Below are 16487 nucleotides of genomic sequence, written 5' to 3'. Positions count from 1 at the left end.
CTGTCTCGTTTTAAATTTCAGGAGTCCAAAATTCTGTGCCCAGATGCCTCTCCTGCGAGCCTGCCTTGCCCACCATTCGCCCTGACTGTGCTCGACTAAACGCCACTCTGCATTCTTACCTTTCTGCAGCATCACTGTATATGAGATCAAGTCTAGCCAATCTACATTAAAAGTGTATGACTCTGCTTGGCTTCACTTCACTACCTTTTGCGCTATTTTTTCAGTTTCAGTTTTGCCTGTCAATATAGCTGTTGTATGCTCATACATCATGCATTGCCATTTAGAAAAAAAAAATACAGCCCTCCTCCATTAAAGTCAAGTTTCAGGCATTCAGTTCCATCTAAGATGCTTGGATCCATCCGTCTGCAGCTTGTTGGGACATCCATCTATCAGTTTGCTCCTTGATGGCATCAAAAAAGAAGCACCAAAAGGCAACAACAAACGCCTTCCTCTTACTATTTTTCTTGTTAAAAAACTGGTTACCAAATTAAGACAGGGGTCTTTCAATCCTTACGAGGATTCACTTTTGGAGGCTGTATTTCTTTGTGCTTTTTATGGGTTTTTAAGAGTGGGTGAATTCACAACACGCAATAAATATTTGGATTCTTCTTATGATCTCACGGTGTCTGATATCACTTTTGATGAACATTTTTTTTACCATTATGCTTAAACATTCTAAGTCCGACAAATAATCTAAAGGAATTCCTATTGTTATTGCTCGTACTAATACAGTTTTTTGTCGATTAATGTATCCAAACAGTTGCTCATCTATCTTACAAAACACATATTAAAGCGTCTTTGGTGTTTCCATAGTTTCTACTAAATAAAAAATCAAGGGTGAAAAAATGAAAATCAAGGGTAACACGAGTGACAAGTGTAATATACATAATCCAAAGATAAGATATATAGTGTCTGATATAGAGCTGCAAGGCAATTGACTTTGAGAAAATGCATGTGTTTCTATTATGAATAACCAGCAAAAAACAATTACTGGCAGGAACTAAAGATGCCATGACCTACATACTCAAGATGTTGAATGAGGGCTCATATATATATATATATATATATATATATATATATATATATATATATGAAGAGTTTTGTTGCAAAACGATATATCCATTTTGAGAAATGTTGGTTATATGTGGAGATGGTGTTAAGACAGACCCGAGTAAAGTGCAAGCTATAAATGATGTGCAGGAAGCCGATCTGATGGAATCTGATATGGAGACACCAAGTGCTAAGAAAATCAGATCTTTCTTGGGAATGGTTCTCTACTACCACCATTTCATCGAGGGATGTTCAGCTAAGGCTAAGCCACTGTTCAGTCTTGTGGCTGAGCCTGCTACACCACACAAAAGAGGTAGAGGCCATAAACCGAAATTCAAGAAGGGCAATGTTAGACTGTCTCCAGCTGACTGGACTGTTGAGTGCAGGGAAGCATTCAAAACTTTGAAACATGAGCTTGTGCATAGTGTTACCTTGGCCCATCCAGATTTGAATGCACCATTCATCCTCGCTGTCGATGCCTCCTTTGATGGCCTGGGAGCCGTCCTCTCACAGTTGCCTCCCGATGGTGCTGTTGCCAGACCAGTGGCATTCGCCAGCAAGACTCTATCGCACTCCCAGCTGAACTATCCAGCATATCGGCTGGAGTTTCTCGCTCTTAAATGGGCGGTCTGCGACAAGTTTAGCCACTGGCTGAAAGGACGACGTTTCACAGTCTGGACGGATAATAATCCGTTAACATACATCTTAACTAAGCCTAGGTTGGATGCATGTGAACGGATGGGTCTCAAAACTTGCAGCATACAGTTTTGATCTGCGCTATGTCCCTGGCCCTAAGAATGTGGTTGCAGACACACTAAGCAAGGAGCCATTTGTCCATTCATGCATAGGCCATTGTCTTGTGAGTGAACCTTATGCCTCATTGCTGAACCAAGTGGGTGGAATGGTGGATGAGACCGTACAAGATGCATTTAGATTAACTGCTGCTAACTGCCAGTTAGTTGTTGATCAGTCCACAGATGATGCTGTTGTCACCCCGGCCCCCCCTCAGGGGTCCCTCTCCCTGCAGGAAGTTTCAGCTGTGCTAGAGGCACATGACTCCAGAGGTGTTAGCCGAATGAGAGGCACAGGACCAGTTATTCCTCAGCTTGTCAGTATCAAACAGAATGCCTCCCTACCAAGGAGTGAGCTGGTTAATCTTCAAGAACAGGACAATGTCTTGGGCAGGGTTCTCTTTTACATCCAGCGTCACAGGAGACCCAATAGACGTGAACGTGCCAGTGAGTCTTGTGGAGTGATGAAAATGTTGAGACACTGGGCCAAGCTCTCCATCAAAAACGGTATGTTGTACAAAGTAAAGAAAGACAGGCAAATGAACATGGTAATCTACCAGTTTGTTGTTCCAGACTCCCTTAAGGCCCAGGTTCTTTCCGGCCTCCACGATTCAGCTGGTCATCAGGGACAGGCTCGCACACTCTCTCTTGCCAGGCAGAGGTTCTTTTGGACAGGGATGGAACATGACATCATCAGCCATGTGAGGAACTGCTTTCGCTGTGTGGTTGGGAAGACCCCAGAGCCCAATGACCGTACTCCTCTTGAAAGCATTTGCACCTCTGAACCGAAGGAGCTTGTGTGTATCGACTTTTGGACTGCTGAGCAGTCGGACAAGAAGTGTGTAGATGTTCTGGTTGTTACGGATCTCTTTTCGAAGCTGTCACATGCATTCCCCTGCAAGAATCAGTCAGTGAAGCAGGTTGCCCGTCGTCTGTGGAATGACTTCTTTTGCATATATGGTTTCCCAAAGCGCATCCATTCGGACCAGGGAGCCAATTTTGAGAGCCGACTCATTAAAGAGTTCCTGGAGACGGCTGGTATCCAGTAATCGCATACCACACCATACCATCCTATGGGAAATGGAGTTGTCGAGCGATACAACAGGACTCTTGGGAACATGATAAGGTCCCTGCCTGCCCATTCCAAAGCCAGGTGGCCACAGATGCTTCAGATGCTGACATTCTGCTATAATTGCACTGAGCATGAGACAACGGGTTTTGCACCCTTCTTTCTCATGTTTGGGAGGATTCCACATCTACCTGTTGATGTTTTGTTCCAGCACACCCTCATCAGCGATGCTGTCATTGGCCATCGTGAATTTGTCTCTAACTTGAAAAGTGACCTGTCTGAAACTGCATGCATCGCCTGTGTAAACAGTCGGACAGAGCAGGCTCGACAGGCAAAGAACTACAGCCGCAAAGCAAAAGGGTCTCCCCTCACTGTTGATGACAGAGTCTTGCTTGCAAAACGTGGTGAGAAAGGGAAGAGGAAAATAGCAGACAGGTGGGAACACAGTTTTTGAAGGTAAGTCTGTGAAACCTGGAATCAATGTGTACCGTATCAGTGACCCAGTGACATCCAGAGAAAAAGTTGTTCACAGAAACCTCCTACTCCCGGTGAATTTCCTCCCAGCAGGAGGTCACGACATTTTGGAGTCAAGCTGCTCATCAGATAATGAAAGTGCACAAAGTGTCCCTGTGGTTCCTGTTGACGTGCAGGACAGTGAGTCAAAGACACTTGAGTGGTTACTGCAAATGGATAAGACTTATGATGAGGATGCTACAGACAGCCATCCCAATTGCTCACCTGTTGTAGCTGTGAGTGCCTCTCTCTCAGAGACTGAAGTGAATATAGTCCCCCATGTTATGAGTGGGATTTCACAAACATCTGTTCCATCAATATCTGCGCCGCAACCACTTTCCCCTAGACCCTCTGTGAAATGTGTGGTGTCTGAGGTAGAACCCTCCCCGCCCTCAGTGGAAAGAGCTCATTGTGTCCCCTCCCCTGACCATGCTAGTGACGCACAGCCAGGTGCATTAGCACAGGAAAACGTAGTTTGCAAACAGCCACCTCCACTCTGCACTAGGGCAGGTAGACTTGTTAAGCCCCCAGCTAGACTCATTTGTGAAATGAATGAACAGGTTGTAGATGACTCAGCTTCAACAGTTGATTCTTTGTTTTCTTTTGTGAGGAACATGCTTTCTGGATAGATTGCTTGTGTATGTATATGTCTTAAGAGTGTTCACACTAGTTTATCTGAAATATTTGACAAGAATCTGCTAATAAGCAATGTTTACAATATGAGAGGTGTACACGGCATCTTTTGTGTCTTTGTTGGTATGGGGCTTAGCTACCCCCTTACTGACTTTCTCCCAGGTGGAGAGTTTCTAACTGACTTGAATCGCATTTGCTCCTAGTACGAAACAACTGTTTGGTATCTAATAAAAAAAAAAAAGAAATGTTTTATTTTTTTACCCAATTTAGCAGGATTTAAGGGGGGGTGTATGTAACATAGTTAAAAAGGTTCAGGTTAAATCCTACTAAATGTGAGTATGGTACCACCTGCTGTAATAAAGTGTACCTGCAGCGAATGCTAGTAATGACGAAGGATTATGGGTAATCCTCAAAGCAATGGAGGATTTCCCTTGAGGTAACGTGTCTATGAATGTCCGTGGAATAAACAATGTTAACTCACTTGAAAAGCATGTAAAAGTTAAGCTAGATTTACTTTGGTTGTATAAGGCGTTGTTGATTAATTTCGCCATGTTTTTATAAAGTCAACCATCTGGTTATGTGTTTTATATCCGATAGAAAGTCTCTCAGGTATAGCTAGCTAACTTTAACATGATGCCGTCTTTCCAGACAGAGCATGCGCTGCTTATCCACATGAGATGACTATTCAATACTGTTTTCCTGTGTCATAAATGCAGGTATGTTACCCTATGTTGTTATAAAGTGTTATAATGTTTGAACATAAGATTGAGGTATTTTATAATGTTTGTCTGCCTCCAGTATGTTGAATTGTAACAAAGTTACATAATTGTTTACACATAACTGACTGTTAACATAAAATGGAAAGGTAACTGTAGGAAATCTGTGTAATTACATAGTTTTATGTTGTTTTCCTCCTTGCAAGATTAAGAGGGACAATTTGATGTGTTTTAATTATTTTGTTTATGTGAGTTTAAATCCACTATACGATCAATGTGTCAACTGTATTTTAATTTTGTGAAGAGCTTTAAGAGTAGTACTTATGGGTAATCCAAAAAGCAATGGAGGATTTCCCTTGAGACAGAGCATGCGCTGTTTATCCACATGAGATGACTACTCAATACTGTTTTCCTTTGTCATAAATGCAGATGTGGAATAAACCTGCTGTTACCACAAACCTGATGGTGTCCGAGAGAGTATATCAGGCAGAAGACATAACACGGAGGTCACACATGTAAGAAATTATTCAAAAAATAAACTTACCAAGGACACTTAGAAATGTAGCCTTGCAGACAGGTATCTTGTGATGGGGAGGAGCGCAGGACAAAAGGCAGTATTTCACTGTAACCTCCCTGGCTTTCTTCTTGACATCAGCGGAGACTCGTTGCCTGCTGCATTTGTTTATTGTTGACAGACGCAGGAGTATTTTATCCTGGTCCACTTTTGTAGCGTTTTTATACATTTTTGTGAAATTGAAGGCTACATCTTCATCTGACAGTTTGTCGGCATGACACAGACCAACATTACTCGCAGTCGCACAATGACCACAATTAATCTTTGGATGTTTTCCCTCCCCTGAATGCCTTGCCCGTTTGGTCTCCCCCCTTTGATGATTTTCTATAGATGCCTTCCTCTTTCTCCCAACAGCAGCTGGAATGACCGGCTCCAATCCGTCATCGAAATCCATAACGTTAGCTTGACTCTGAAGCTTTAATTCTCTGACTGACAGACAGCTGTTGATCAGTGACGAAGCCTACGTGACTGACAGCTCGCCTACAGTATAAACAATAAAATGGTAAACTTTTTTTAGTTAGCCTATTGAATCCTCTTTTTAAAAATATATGTTTTTTTGTTTTGATATTATCGTTAAATCACTGAGCAAACTCGGAGCACTTCACCGGCCTTGACTCTTTCCTCACGTGACATCCTGAGCTCGCGCATCATCCTGAACGTTCTATAGCCTAACCGTTATATCGCACTTTGTAAAGAAACTGGGCTGGCGGATATCGCGTTTTGTGAAAAAATACATTTTGTAGTAGGCTTAAAATGTACATTTTTAAATCTTATTAATGGCAGCAATTCACACATAGATTAAGGCCTACATCTGAACAGTGATTTCCAATAATAAAATCCAATATCGCGTTTTGCAACGAAACTCTTCATATATATATATATATATATATATATATTTCAGAGTTATTTCCAAGGTACAAAACAGCTTACGGTTATGAGAACTTTTTCTGTGTCTGGGCTGCATTTACACTGCACGTCTTAATTCCTAAAGTCCCAAACGGTATCAAACGAAGTTCTTTTTCGCTCTTCGTTTAAGGGTAAAACGAAGTTCAAAATGCTTGAGCTGCATTATACTGTAAACGAACATCTGACGCCGCCCACAGTGCTGAGATCGACGTTCAGATGTATAGGCCTATGTAAATTGATTGATTCTACTATTCTCATTTGTAAGTCGCTTTGGATAATGACTAAATGACAAAATGTAATGTAAATATGTGCCATGCACTTAATTCCGATTGGTTGACTATATCAATCCATTATGGCGGCGCAGCAATTCATCAATTCAGATGAATGGTAAAGTTTAGCCTCTTTAACTTTTTAACACGTGTTCCTTTTTTAAACACTGTCGTGGGTCATATGGGAGGAATTATCAAAATTGGTTCATTTCATCCATGCAGTGTAAATGCGGCCTAAATTAATGTAGATGACGAAGATAGTTTTCGTTACAACGTATGCTTTTAAATGTCTGATGAGGTCAGTTTCTAAAGAAACGTAATTAATTTATTCATTTTAATACAAGTATTGTAATTGGGTCATTCTGTGACAAAAATGAGCTGAGGAAGTTTCTGAAAATGGGTTGATTTATTATTTTTTCTGTAGAAAGACAAACATAAATAGCAAAGAAAGCAAAAAAACATTAAATGTCACACATATATATTTACTGAGTTACAGGGGCATTTTCATTTGTCATTTTCACCTGAGATTTAGAGCCAGATTAGAATAGTGTAAAAATGACTTAATGAAGATGGCAGCATCATTTTTATTTTTACACAGATTGGTATTAGAAAAATCTGTTGATTTATATCAATCTTTGTTTTATTATGCCAACAGTGACAGATCAAAAATGGTATAAAGCACTTCTTGTATTTTGTGCCTCATGTTTGCATGCTTGTAACTCAAGAAGTATTAAAGATATTTTAATATCCTTCAAGATTCTGGTTCTTAACAAAATTTCCCTTATGTATCTTCATTTTAAAGGGCCTCGATGGTTCAGTCCCAGAAATATGGAGATCTTAAAGGGTTAGTTCACCCAAAACTGAAAAATCTGTCATTTATTACTCTCCCTCATATCGTTCCACACCCGTAAGACCTTCGTTCATCTTCAGAACACAAATTAAGATATTTTTGTTGAAATCCGATGGCTCCGTGAGGCCTGATTAGCCAGCAATGACATTTCCTCTCTCAAGATTCATTAATGTGCTAAAAACATATTTAAATCAGTTCATGTGAGTACAGTGGTTCAATATTAATATTATAAAGGGACGAGAATATTTTTGGTGCGCCAAAAAAACAAAATAACAACTTATGTAGTGTGATGGCCAATTTCAAAACACTGCTTCAGGAAGCATCTGAGCATAATGAATCAATGTATTGAATCAGCTGTTCGGAGCGCCAAAGTCACGTGATTTCAGCAGTTTGACACGCGATCCGAATCATGATTCGACTCACTGATTAATTTATGCTCTGATGCTTTCTGAAGCAGTGTTTTGAAATCGACCATCACTAAATAAGTCGTTATTTTGTTTTTGTTTTTTGGTGCACCAAAAATATTCTCGTGACTTTGTAATATTAATATTGAACCACTGTACTCACATGAACTGATTTAAATATGTTTTTTGTACATTTATGGATCTTGAGAGAGGAAATGTCATTGCTGGCTAATCAGGCCTCACTGAACCATCTGATTTCAACAAAACAAAGGACTTATGGGTGTGGAATGGCATGAGGGTGAGTAATAACAGAATTTTCATTTTTTGGGTGAACTAACCCTTTAATGTGGCTCCATGAGTAAATTGGTCACATTTTCAGTGGTCAGAAACCAAATGTGGGTTACTTTGTATACATCTGATACTTTATTTTCTTCACAGTAAAATCTGAGGAACAACTTATGTTGAGTCTTGAAATGTATTGTGTTTTTCTATTAACACAATTGTATAGAACAATTGTGTTAATAGAATACTTATGTCTGAGTGCCATAAATATTCTTTTTTCCAAAGTATGTTTGTAATTCTAAAAGTATTGAAGGATATTAAGAAATCTTTTCGATTCTCATTCTTAATCAAATTTCCTTTGGATTTTGTCATTTTCAAGGCTCTATATAGTTTAATCCCATAGATATTGGGATCTCAAAGCAGCTGCTATGTTAATTTTTTTTAATTTTCAAATTAGCAATGGCCAAGAACCAAACTCTGAGAGTTAAGTTTAGGCACATTAAGGCCCAATCCCAATTCTACCCCTTACCCCTTCCCCTTTCCCCTTCCTCTTTGTTTCGTGCATTCACGTGAAGGGGTAGGGGTGTCCCAATTCTCATTTGGTTAGAGGGGAAGGGGTAGGGGGAAGGGCCAGGTAGCCCTTCAAACGAAGATTTTTCGGGACCACACTTCAGAAGAAGGGGTATGATAAATTTCCAACATGGCCGACCAAGCGAGCAGAGAGACCCATAAACGTAAGTTTTTTTTGTTTTTTTTTATTTTAGTAATAAATAATCACTTGTTTTATGTTGCCTTAATCTTGTGTTCATGTATACGGTTATGTTCTCCGAAAAAAAGATTTGTTAAAACCGCTATGAAAACAGTTCGCTAATGTTTTTTACTTTATAGTTCCACAACAATTTTTTTTTATATTTTATTGAAACCCGCGTTGATTTGACAACATAAATTCAAATCCGGTGGCAGCTAACTTGTCTTTTTGCCGCATGCCTGATTAATGTATTGTTTTGTTGTGGTTACGTCCATAAATACGTGTACGTTACATGATATAAACAAAAAGTGCATTCAGTTTGCGTGCTGATTCATCAGTATTTTATGTTCTGTATCAACCAGGGACTCCTGAAAAAACACGCAGGCTCATCTCTTTTGTCTTATGCGAAGAACTGAAGACAAATGCAAAAAAATAGCTGTCGCCCAAGCAACAGAGATCACTACAGCTATCGATGGCATCTTAAAAGGCCAATTCACACCGCACCAACAAACTTTTTTTTTAGCGCGACCCTTTTTATTAACGAGACCCATAAGCATATACAACCATGTAGCTAAACAAGCCAAAACAAATTATTAAAAACGAAACTGAAGGTAAACCTGCATTGCTCTCATAGTGGTTAACGTTACCTCTCTCTTTCGGTGAAGTGGAGCAGCTGCTCTTGCTGAATGGCACGGATTGCACTATGGACTATGGTACCTTTTGTATATTTATTTTTTTTTAACAGTATTTCATTTTTTTTAATGAACAAGCTGCGATGTCAGTTTTCCACTGCTTTGTTGTGTGTGTGTGAGGCGCGGGCGCGATCAAACAGCTGTCTTTGCAGGGGACTTGCCTCATCGTCATGGCAATGGTTCGTGGCCAGGTCAGATTACGTCAGAGTTTGTTGCCGTCTGTTGGAAAACTGTTCACGCCGCGCAAACATTCCACAACCAGACAAACGCCGATTAAACATGTTCAGTCGGGTGAAAACCGACTCCAACAGACGCCAACAGGGGTATCACACCGATCCAACAGACGAGTGTTGTCGGTGCGGTGTGAATCGGCCTTTAGAAGTGTGTGATAAACATCGGCGCATCTATGACGTAGGAGCTAGCGACGACTTATGATGACGTGTAACGGTCTAGTAGTGGTGTCCCATTTCTTAGGGGAATATTTTCAGCCCTACCCCTTGACACTCTGTTTCAAGGGGCAAGGGGAAGGGGTAGGCGTAGGGGGAAGGGGAAGGGGTATAAAATAGAATTGGGATTGGGCCTAACTTTAACTCAATGTGTATTGATAATCTGTATATTAATCAGTTTCAAGAATGTTTGGAACATGGGATTTTGTTAATTTGAACAGTCAAATTTGCAGTATCGTAACTTCATGTAACTACATTGACATCTCTGAACCATAGACAAAAGACATCTTCAAACAAAAGATTCCACAAAAGTTTCATAAGAACAAGAATCAAAAGTGTCATTTAGATATCTTGAATTAACAAGACACTTCTTAAATTAAAGACATTTAAACTTCAAAAAATGTTTTTGCCTCTCAGAGAGGTGTTATATTCAATTGTTTTGATAGAGGAAAACAACATACATTTATAGTTTCAGTGTTATTTATTCTTCAGACATTCCTCTTTAAACACAATAACTATCAGCTGTTTAGAATTTTACAAAAGTGCAAAATTTTAAAAGTGCAACTAATATAGAGTAAACTTAGTAAAGCTGTTATGTGAAAAAACTTGTTTTAATGAATTAAAAATTGTTTAATATAAGTAAGCACAACAGTATATAACAAATTTTAAATAAGTCTGCTTACCTTTTAAGTTATCTGTTCTTAAAAACATGAACATTAATTGAAGGAAAGACAACAATATGTGGTTGCATTACTCAGTTAAAGGGAGCTGTTTTCCTCAACGTATTAGGGTTTACAGTGCGATACAAATGAGTGGGGAAGCGAAGTTGCTACCTCACTACAGCAGTACACTTTCACATTGTCTGAGAAAAGCAGTGTATTTTCATAGTTGCAAAATTAACAGACAAATTCTTTTTAAATTCGCCACTATGAAAAGGCACTGCTTTTTATGTGTTACACAAGTGGCAATGGCATCGGAAAACCCAATCACTCTTTTAGTAGGCCTATGTATCGTGCACAATAATACCTGTAAAAACAAATACTCCACAACTGGTAGCATTCTCTTGCACTGTGTGGTTTATGTGACCAGTTTTCCACTCAATATTGACCAGGTCCTCTTTTCCCAGGCGATTGTGACACATTTTGAAGTACTGTCTGTGTTAGACAACAACTTTCTAAGTAACAATTTGATTGAGATATCCTACAGATTCCTTTTTTTTTTAAGATTGTATGTGTTAATATTTGTATGAAAAAAATTGCTTACTGAAATGCGTTTGTCAGGCTCCTGATGTCAAGTGTAGCACATGCAGGATCCACAACAAAAATTTGTTGTGATGGAAGATGAAAGTACTGTGACAACACAACACATTGAACATGCTTTTTGTAAACAGCAAAGGGACCATTACTGAAAATACTGTGCCATCATGTCCATTAACTATAAACATTTATTTTCACATGAAACTGTATAGTTTTCACACTTTGTTTTTGCTATGTAGTTTTTTGTTAGTTGTCAGTAAAAAGATAGTTCACCCAAAAAAAAAAAACAAAAAAAAAAAAAACAATTGTCATTTACACATGTGTTTCTAAACCTGTATGACTTCTGCTAAACACAAAAGAGAAATACTGAGTCACTTTTTTAATCATTCCTCAATATAATATAATATAATATAATATAATATAATATAATATAATATAATATAATATAATATAATATAATATAATATAATATAATATTTTTTATGCTACTAAGAAAGTCACACAGGCTTGAAATGAGATAAATGCCATTTACAATAACAGAATTGTCAATTTTAGGTGGACTAGCCCTTTATTGCATGCAAGTGGTTACAACAGAAGTCTTTTCAAATCTTTTTTGGAGTCTCAATGGTTAAAGAAAAATGTTATATTCAACATTGTATATGAAAAATGAAACAGTCACATTTGAGATGAAAAACAGTCTATCTATCTTTACTAGTCATTTTTTTTTAAAGCTCTGTTTGAATCAGGAATTAATGCATGCAAATCAGTGTATTTAAAAGTAAGTTGCATCACTTACCACAAACTTCCAGTGGATGTCCCTTATATTAAGAAATGTGATAACCCCATCAAATGCTTCAAAATTAACCTGTACAACATAACAAATATGCATGTTTATATCAATATTCAAATAATTAGATTTAATATTTAAGTATATCTTCACACTCACATCCTTTAAGCCTTGTCGAGCCACTTGTTCTCTTTTGCCATAGAAAATTACAAAGGTGGTGTGATGGTTTAACTGATAAATTTTCCCAGACTTGTCATGTTCGTTAAGGACAGAGCGGATGTAACTTTCCATAACCTAAACAATTTGACAACACAACAGTATTGATACTTGCTCTTAAAAACCCTTAGCTGAATTAAATAATATCTTATTGTATAGCTATATTTATTATGCATTATATTCAGTAAAACAAACAGCATCTACACTACAAAAACTGACATGTAGAAGTTAAAGGGAGTTCAAAAATGTTTTGCAAATCGTTGCATATTGCTACCAATTTTTTTAGACAAAGTTCTACATGTAATTTGTGTATTGTTGATTATTAGATAAGGTAAATGTAATGTAATGCAAATATTATAATAAAGAGCACTTACTTCTCCACATAGTCTGTCATGGGGTCGCAAAGACAGAAATTCTTTATGTCTCAACGTCATGTCAAATCTGTAATGGACAGCCTTAACACGTGCTACAATCTGTTCAGTGGCTTGACATTCCCATAGTTTAGTTACCTAAATATAAAAAATTGTTAGTAGATTCTTAGATATTATTAAATGATTTATCTACATTTTACCTCTTCAGCAACACCAATGCCTGTATTAACAATGTCTGTCTTGTCCTTTCTGTCACCACACTCACTTGGTGTCTTTTTTGATTTGTGTTTTAGTTTGTGACCATCACATAATTTTGGTGTTGGGACCTGTGCAAAAAAGATTTTCAGAGGCAAGTAAGTACGAAAGAAAGATAATTTTGGAAAATGTATATTTATAGTTTATATATATATATATATATATATATATTAAGTAATATTTTAAATGTCCTTTGCATTTATCATGCCACTGCTTTCAGTTGTTGGGGTCTGTTTTGGTTTGGGAATGTCATGTTTTTTCTTTGTAGACACCTGCATAAAATATTGTTAGTAGGTGCACAGTCAGTTAAAAACTTTTTTTTTTTCTTCTGCTATTTACCTCTTCAGCAACACCAGGAACATCAGGGACACTAAAGGTGGTTTGTGCTGCTCTTTGAACCCCAGGTGTGGGCATTTGAGGTGGAGCTCTGTAAAAGTGTGATTTACCAGCACTTTTATGTTTTTTTTGTTGGCCGTTTTCCCCACCTCTCTTCTGCAAAAGCCACATGACCTGATGGCTTATGAGGTCTAATGAGAAGATCTTCAGGAAGATTGTTATTCATTATGTGTTCCCTGTAACGTCCCTGCAAAGATGTGTGCATTATCTGAATGAAGTGTGCTTGTCACAGACACGTCAGGCTCCAACATCACCCAATCACAACGCACACTGTCTCCAGAGTACTGATCACCGCCACCTGTACCTCATCACTCCACTCATCAACAGCACTATAAAGCACACACGCACACAGCACTCTATGTCCTGTCTCGTTTGCATCTACTCATTGTTATGCTTACCTCAAGGACTCCTCTTCGTAATACTCACCTGTCTCCAGCACATTAACCATCAATCCACCACCGCCATCTCCAGTCACTGTCCCTTCACCTGCACCAGCGGATACCACCGACACTGTCAACAGTCCTCTTTTTTTGCCACCGTACGCCAGTCCCATGGCCAAATCGGCACCCTTCTCAGGATCGGCGGAGGATTGCAGCGGATTCCTGCTGCAATGCACACTGGTCCTGGAGATGCAGCCGCACCTGTACCCGAATGACACATCCAAGATAGCGTTCATCATTTCTCAGCTCAGCGGCAAAGCATTAAAATGGGCCGACTCCATCTGGTCCCAACGGGGCGCTGTAACCCAATCCTACTCGGCGTTTATTTCCCACTTCCGGGAAGTGTTCGGGAAACCGATCACGGATTCTTCAGCTGGTGAGAAACTTTATAATTTAAAACAAGGATCAATGTCTATTTTCGATTATGCTTTGCAATTCAGAACGCTTGCAGCAATCAGCGGATGGAATGAACAAGCCCTGATAACAACCTATTGTCAAGGATTAGAACCTCGGGTGCGGCTGCATCTCGCTGCATGCGACGACTCCATCGGCCTTGAAAAGTTCATCCAGCTCTCCATTCGCTGTGCCACTCGCATGCAAGCATGCATCCAGGAGCACCAGGAACAGTACCTCTCCAACGTGCTCTTCTGCCGATCCGAACCCGTCAGCTCCCCAGAACCAGCCCAAGAACCTATGGAAGTGGAAAACTCTCGTTTATCTTCTGAAGAACGCCACCGCCGGCTGACCCTTCATCTCTGTCTCTACTGTGGAGAACCTGGGCATGTGATTGCAGCATGCCCCACATGACCGCCGCGACCCCTGGTGAGTGCTATTATTCCTGCTACTCATAAGATGAAACCACTCACTACTGTCATCAATCTTACTGCCGCTACTGTCTCCCTTTCAGTGGTCGCGCTCATCGACTCGGGGTCAGCCGGCAACTTCATCTGCGGTGGCATCTGTCGTCAACTACGTCTCAAGACCACTCCGTCTCCGACCATCTACAAGATCAGCTCAATAACCGGCAGACCCTTGAGCCGTAAGCGCGTCCGCACCGTAGCTGGACCTGTGACACTTCAAGTGGGTTTACTACACCGAGAAGAGGCTCATATGCTGGTTCTGGAGGACTCTACTGCTGACATGGTTCTAGAGCACCCCTGGTTGGAGCAGCACAACCCTACCATCTCCTGGAAAACGGGTGAAATCCTGAAGTGGGGCGACGCATGCTTCCCTCATTGTCTGGCTGAACTTCCTCTTCCACCAACTCCTCCGCCTGACCTCACTCTCTGCACCACATCCATTGAAAGCCCAGTCGAACAACGATCCGTCGATATCCCCAAGAGTTACGCCCCCTTCAGCGATGTCTTCTGCCCGCAACAGGCTTCCAAGCTGCCTCCACACCGGCCATGAGACTGTGCCATCGACCTGCTTCCGGGTGAACCAGTGCCAAAGGGTAAGATATACCCTCTTTCCATCCCGGAGGAGCAGGCCATGGAGGATTACATCAAGGAAGCCCTCGCCAAAGGTTACATCAGGCCGTCTACTTCCCCTGCTGCTTCCAGTTTCTTCTTCGTGGCTAAAAAGGACGGAGGCCTGCGGCCATGCATTGATTATCGCTCCCTCAACAAAATAACAGTCAAGTTCAGGTATCCCCTTCCTCTCGTCCCAGCGGCCCTTGAACATCTCCGTGGTGCCACTGTGTTTACGAAGCTGGACCTCCGCATCGCGTACAACCTCATCCGGATACGTGAGGGGGAAGAGTGGAAGACCACCTTCATCACCCCTACTGGCCACTACGAATACCTGTTTATGCCGTATGGATTGGTCAACGCCCCCTCCGTATTCCAGGACTTCATTCATGAGGTGCTCCGGGAGTTTCTCCATCGCTTTGTCCTAGTATACTCCCGGAGCCAGGCCGAACATCGCCGACACGTTGCGGAGGTCCTCGCCCATCTTCGTCAATACAACCTGTTCCTCAAGGCAGAGAAGTGCTCATTCCACCAACCTTCCGTCTCTTTCCTGGGTTACACCACAGTGGCATCCGGATGGACGAGAGGAAGGTGGAGTCCATTACCAACTGGCCAGAACCCACAACCATAAAAGAACTCCAACGTTTCCTTGGATTCTCCAACTTTTCCAAGGTACAAGGGATTGGCTGCTTCCTCCGTACCTTCTGTCATGACCACCAGGACTCTTGGAACCAGTTCCTGGGTTGGGCCGAGTACGCCCAAAACTCTCTCCGTCAGTCGACTACAGGGCTCACACCGTTCCAGTGCGTACTCGGCTACCAACCCCAACTGTTCCCCTGGGATGGGGAACCCTCCAACGTTCCAGCAGTGGATTACTGGTTCCGAGAGAGCGAGAGGGTCTGGGACTCAGCACACCATCAACTGCAACGAGCCCTGCGCAGACACAGGATGGTAGCCGACCTCCGACGTTCCAACACCCCAGTCATCCAGCCTGGTCAGATGGTTTGGCTATCCACCCGAGACATCAGACTGCGTCTGCCCTGCAGGTCCCAGGTTCATTGGCCCATTCCCCATCGTCAAGCAGGTCAACCCAGTCACCTATCAACTCCGTCTTCGACAAGGATATCGTATACACCCCACTTTCCATGTGTCACTGCTGAAAGCTCACCACCCTTCTGTTCTTCCCACAGGACCTGACGTGGCGCCCGCCAAACCCCCCCTTCCACTCATCCTGGAGGACGGAGCTGCGTATGAGGTTTGTGAGATCTTGGACTCCCGGCGTCGTGGTGGTCAGCTGGAATATCTTGTGGATTGGGAAGGATATGGCCCCGAGGAACGCTCCTGGGTCCCAAGG

Source organism: Chanodichthys erythropterus, chromosome 12 (assembly GCF_024489055.1).
Source record: "Chanodichthys erythropterus isolate Z2021 chromosome 12, ASM2448905v1, whole genome shotgun sequence".
NCBI lineage: Eukaryota > Metazoa > Chordata > Actinopteri > Cypriniformes > Xenocyprididae > Chanodichthys > Chanodichthys erythropterus.
The sequence above is the reverse complement of the archived record's forward strand: the minus strand, read 5'-3'. Positions refer to the sequence as shown.